The sequence below is a fragment of the Pinus tabuliformis genome, chromosome 7 (assembly GCF_031772625.1).
Source record: "Pinus tabuliformis cultivar Carrire ecotype Pingquan chromosome 7, CPIR1, whole genome shotgun sequence".
Classification (NCBI taxonomy): Eukaryota; Viridiplantae; Streptophyta; class Pinopsida; order Pinales; family Pinaceae; genus Pinus; species Pinus tabuliformis.
This window is the reverse complement of record NC_142293.1, coordinates 776,583,916-776,590,630: the sequence shown is the minus strand read 5'-3', so window position 1 is coordinate 776,590,630 and position 6,715 is coordinate 776,583,916.

Below are 6,715 nucleotides of genomic sequence, written 5' to 3'. Positions count from 1 at the left end.
GACCCTCCATCAAAATTGGGATGTATTAATCTATTTACACACCTTGCACTTCCTTGGAAATATGTGATCTTTGCATGATCAAAGCAGAGCATATTTGGACCTTCCCTTGCCAATCATGCAATATGAAACCTATTGGTATAGGTAGCTAACACTGTGAAATAGCTGTCTATCCGTGTGTACCAAGCACGTGGTGCTTGCTTCAACCCATACAGCGCTCTCTTGAGCCTGCACACATGCGACTCGCTGCTGAAGACCTCAAAGCCTTCGGGCTGCTCAATGTACACCTCCTCCTCAATGACTCCATTGAGGAACGCAGTCTTCACATCCATCTGATGAATGTGCCATCCCATCTGCGCTGAGAGAGCAAGAATCGTCCGTATGGAATTATACCTTGCAACAGGTGCAAAGGTCTCCTCATAATCGATCCCCTCTATCTGTGAAAAGCCTCGGGCAACAAATCTTGCCTTGTACTTCTCCACACTCCCGTCAGCTTCCTGCTTGACCTTGTAGATCCATCTCGAACCCACCACTGATTTCCCTTCCGGTCTAGGAACAATCTCCCATGCACTGTTTCTGACAATAGAATCATACTCTTCCACCATGGCGTCTACCCATGCGGGATCCTCCACATCTTCCTCGAAAGAGGATGGCTCAGTCACAACACACTTGCTCATCAGAGCCATGTATCCAGTGTACCGATCAGGTGACTGTCTCTACCTGCGTTGGGCTCTAGGTGGTCCTACAACTTTCTCTGAATCTTGAGCCAGTCGCTCAGCTTCTGTCAAGCGCTTTCGCCCTCTGATGGTTGGCGCTGCATGAGTGGTCTCTTCCACTCCATGAACCTCGTCCTGTGGCTGATGCATGTCCTGAAGCTCATCCTTAGGAACTAATAGCTCCTCATCTGCATGCAAGTGTAGCTCCCTCTCAAGCGAACACTTCATGGCTTTCTCCTCCTGAAATTTTATATCCCGTCGCACAACAGTTTTACCACTGTCTGGAAAATACACACAATAGTTGTGGGGCGTATCAGTGTACCCCACAAATATCCCAACCTCTGCGGTCGACTCCAACTTCTTCCTGGCATCCTTCGTCACATGCATGTAAACGTTAGCACCAAAAATCCTCAAATGAGAAAGATCAGGCTTCTTACCAGAATAAGTCTCCTCAGGTGTACTCATGCCAAGTATCCTATGAGGACAATGGTTCTGCACATAAACTGCTGTATTTCATGCTTCCGCCCACAAGTGAAGGGGTAGGCCCTGATCATGCAACAGTGCCCGTGCAGCATCTACAATCGTTCTGTTCTTCTGCTCAGCTACCCCGTTCTACTGTGGGTTATGGGGAGCTATGAGCTCTCTACGTATCCCTTCTGTCTTGCAGAAATCCTTGAACTCATCCGAGATGTATTCACCACCATTATCGCTCCTAAGAGCCTTCACCTTCTTCCCCGACTCCTTCTCGACCAATGCTTTGAATTCACAGAACTTTGAATATGTCTCACTCTTCTTCTGCATGAAGAAGATCCAGCACTTACGAGAGAAATCATCGACAAAAATCACATAATACCTGTGTTTTGCTGTCGAAGCAACTGAGAAAGGTCCACACACGTCTGTGTGAATACTCTCAAGGATTGTCGTGGCGCGATTATCCTTCTCGTGAAAGGTGGCTTTCACAAACTTCCCCAAAGTACACCCCTTGCACTGATATGACTGTGCAAGTGTGCCTTTAGGAAGCCCTGTAGTGATTTGCTGCAGTGTCTTCAAGGCTCCATGGTGAAGGTCACCCAATCTCCTGTGCCACAACTCGCCATCATCCCGGCTCACCAATCCTTCTGCCTTGCCCGCCATTGCTGCGCATCCATCTACATGCAACTGATAAAGGTTCCTCACTCGAACCCCTATCTTCCGGGTCTCACCGGTTGTCTTGTTGCGCAGGAAAGCCTTTCCCTCGCTGAAAACAACATCATACCCCTTGTCTTCTAACATCGCCACTGAGATGAGATTATTCATCAATCCTGGAACATGCATGACTTCCTTCAATACGAAGGGTTTACCAGACTCCCTCTCAAAGGAAATGGTACTGATACCGGTCGCACTGTATCTACCATCATCGCCCATCTCGATGTGCACTCCAAGATCTTTGTCCTCCAGATCAGAGAACAAATCTCTATCTCCCGTCATGTGAAAAGACGCACCACTGTCCAAGAACCACACTGATCCCATCACACTTGAAACCAAGCATGCGATCAATGAAAAATCAAGCTCAAACTGTGAGGCTAGAGCCTCTCCTGCTGAAGATCCAGCAGCCTGCTTGTTCTTCTTCTTCTGCGGACAATTAGTGGCATAGTGTCCGTGCTGGTGACAGTGAAAACACTTCACCTTGGACATATCCTGCTTCTTGCCTTTCGCACCAGACTGAGAAGATTTCTCGTTCTTCCCTTTCTTTGCTTTGGCAGCCAAAGCACAATTCTCTTCATCAGATACCTTTGATGAAGATCCATTCTCATACTTATTGTTACTGAGTTTATCCTTGAGCGCCAGGTCGCTCTTGCTTTGGAATAACATTCGCAATCCGTTGAAAGACATTTCAACAACACTGCTGCAAATTCGAATTCCACCAGCAACCAACTCAACTGCTTCCGATCTAGAATTCGTGAGAACACAATATTTCTCGTACAGAGATTGACTGTATGGGCATTCACCGGATATCTCACCTTCCAAAGGAAGGATGAATCCAGAGGCTACCTGGCCCGATTACAGACTCTGCCTGAAGAAATAGAATGTAAACACTTCCTGAATAGTAGATCTGATGATCAACAGCTCTGATACCATGTAGAAATTTTGAATAATTTAACACATATTCAACAGAGATTATCCTGATCATGTACTATTGCGGAATACATACACAATACATAAGCTCCTCTACGTTGATCATCAATATAGTAGCATCAATAACAATAAAACATCAAGAGCATTCACACATTAACACAGTATGTAACCCGAGGAAAGCATCTCGCTAAAAACCCCACACTATCTGTATATTAATGATTGAGACCATGTAACATTACAAAGTACAATTCTTATCACAAGCAATCCAGTACCAGCTCCACCTGTTACACACAATACAACTCAGTTCTGATCTCCAAATCTATTCCACTGCTTGCCTACCTCTCCAGCTCAATACCTGCTCAAGAATGAATGAGAATGGTTTACCAAACTCGTATTTCACCTCCAAAGAATCACTCACAATGTGTAAGACGTGAGCAGAAGCTACAAACCGGGCAAATACATGAGCAAACTCATTGGCATACTCAATCCTTTGATTGTGCAAGATCTGATGCACAACTATAGTCACAACTGATAGCAATCTGATTCTCTAACACCTGTCCCTGCTGAACTAAACATGCACTGACATGAAACTGAGTTAACTGATGTATTCTATAGTTGTATTATGAGTTAATAATTAGTTTAACAACTCATCATTAGTCTATCTGCAGTTAGACTAACTACAACTAGTTTAACCAAGTCAAACTGAACACAACTCCATCAACTCCACAATCAACTCCACCAAACTCAACTGATTGAGTTCTAACTGAAGTCATGCATGTAACAACTCAACTGACTCATAAGAAAAGCGTACTTCCTTCTGACAGCTGCATGGGCCACATCTGTAGCTCAAACTGAAGTGCTCCAAGAGAATAAGATCAAGTTTATAGTCCAAATATTATTATGAGACAATAATATTTGACTTTTCTATTTTTGACAGCCAGTCTAAAAATAGACTTTGATCACCCACACTTTGGTCACCCACATTGTGATCACTCACACTGTGATCACTCACACTGTGGTCACCCACACTGTGATCATCCACATTGTGATCAAAAATAGAACTTGTGCCATAATTTGCCTGCGGGCCCACTTAGTGAAGGCGACTCTTTTCACTAAGCTCCATCATCTTGTTGCAATCTCAACAAAGGAAAGCAAGGAAAAGGTTGGATCAACAACTTTAGCAGGAAGATATGGCATTTAATAGGTTGCATGTTTGATTTCCTAGCTGAGGTGTGAATACATGGTACATGCAATCAATTGTTTCATTCATTTGCTGCCATTGACATTAGTTTTGGCGAGTTTGACAGTGGTTTCAACCTTGCCTTTCCATTTCCTAGATAGTCATGGTGTGATGGGATTCATTCTTGGTTGAGCTTTGGACTGCCATAAGGTTTTGGAATAGGGTGTGGTGGTCTCAGGAAAATTCCCAAGGGTTGGGGGTGGTGATGGTTTTCTCTAGGAAGCCCTCGATAGGTGGGTGGAGACAAGAAAATTCCTCAAGGAATGGTGAAGGAATTATGAGGCATCCATGCTTGTTTTGGTTCTATGATCTCTTGACCGGTTTTAGAGAGATCACGGTAGTGTGAGCATGGAGGTTGTTAAACCTTTGAATTCCCTTGGTTTTTTATGTCTTGGTTTGTCCCATGAGATCCCTCATTCATGCTTGGAATATGGAATGGGGGTGATTGGCTTAAGAAATATTTGGTTCAACTCAATCTATGGTCAGGTGGTACATGGAAGTTGCTTGGTTGGATTTTGCATATGTTAATAAGAGCTATTTTCCTAGTGTGTTTCATGAGAATTTATACTTGTTATTATGTGGCTTTGATATTTGTTCTTTAATGGTTAATATTATGATTATATGTTGGTTATAAGCATGGTTCTATAACATGTTCTAGATATGGCTCCTGTTATGCTTTTATTAGTTGATGAATCGTTGATGAATGCATGGGCTAACAAGTGTGGTTGCAACCAATTGGGAGGGAATTATACATTCTTGGTGATTCACAATAGAAGAATAGAGATTTACACTTAGATATGCATTCATGTCCCGTAGCTTGCATGTTTACCATGTGCTTGAAGAAATGTCTAGTATGTTCTAGTTAGTCTAGCTCAAGTTTCTGACTCAAGTTTGTATGTTTAGCCTTGTCATTATGTCATTTATTATTATAAGAAGTCTCAAGCAATTCTAGGTAGTGGTCTAGAGGATGTCCTGGTATTTTGGCTTAGATCTCAAGACAACACCCTTTGAACTGGGCAAGTTGGGTCAAAATGGAATCGAAGTAGTGTTGTGCATGCGATTGGAGGTCTATAACTGCATAGAAGGCTTGTCATGCATGCGGTTGGGGGTTAAGTTGTGAGAAAAGCAACCCCAAGTCAGGGTTAGTCACATGGGGTGGTCCTTTGGCCCCCTGAGTGTCCTGTAGCCCTGAGGGATGTTGTGAATTGTTAGTCGATGCTCAGTTTGTTGGCCTCACTTCCATAAATGAAGCTTAGAGGTTGGGTCATGTCATAGTGGCACTCAACTTCACATTTACCCAAATGGCTTGTAAAAGAGGGTAAATGTGGGGAGGGAGGTGTTACAGGTTAAATTTGTTGGAAGGGTATTTTTTGGTCAATGATTTTTCCAATAGGAAAAAGATTACTTTTACACTACTTAAATTCATCACCCTCGTCAATGACAAGTGGAAACTCACTATGAGAAAAGGGCCACGAAGGAGTCTACACTATTTTTAGTTACACCTCCTAGAACTCTTTTAAGGATGTTATTAATGAATAATATTACCTTGTTGGGAGATATGAAGACAAATATATAAAATGGACCACACTACGGAAGGAAAGGGACCAAGATGTGCCAAATTTCACTAATATATCTCATACTTTGTGCACTAAGTTGGGTATCATAGACTATGAGCAACATCTAGTGCTCATGTATCTTAGTTGTCTGCACAAATACATCTAGTCAAAGATGGAGTTCCTGGATATCTCCTCGCTTGGCACAACATACCAATATGGCACCTGAATTGAGAAAAAAATAAAATAGAACAAGCGAGACTTTGGATCAATGAACCCAAAGCAGGGCAAGGGAACCCCCAAATTGTAGAAAAAAGGACAAAGCCAAGGTGGAACATCATAGGAATACCCATTGAAGTGATAAGAAAATAATTGTAATGGGAAGATGAAGAAAGACATAGGAAAATGGTGTGAGTTCCATAAGAGCCCCACTCATAACACAAATGGGTGTCATGCGAAGTAGTCACTGGTGGCCAAGATGAAAGCTTCAAATTCAGATGCAGGATCTGACTCTGAACTAGACCCTGGCAAGGGGAATATATCATTGATGTAGAACCTAGTTCCATCATTTCTACCACCAAGATATAGCATAAGGAGCCCAGATATCTAGAAGAAGGTGAGGTCTCTTCCACTCAAAAATTTGGGTAAAGGGGGTCTTCATTGTGTTTCATTGTCGATAGTGGGAATCAAAGGAAACTCATCTCAACAGAGGTTGTTAAGTGGTTGGGATTTCCTACAACACCACACCCACAACCATACACCATTAGGTGGCTCCACCAAGGGAAATATATTTGTGTCAGCCAACAATGTTACATGCCCTACAACATCAATAATTTCACGACCAAGGTATTGTGTGATGTTGCTCCCCCTAAAGTTTGTGATGTTTTGTTGGGCCAACCATACTTGTGGAAGAGTTATGTTTCTGTATGAGACCAAACTACTATTATTATTACTTTGGGCAAAAAATTGTATAGGATACCAAAAGTAGCCCTTCCTACTGATATTTCTCTTATCTCTTCTAAGAAATGCAGTAAGATCATCTTTGAGATCAGGAAATTTGTCTTCCTCCTTATTTTCTCTCAAAGTAAGGGGAA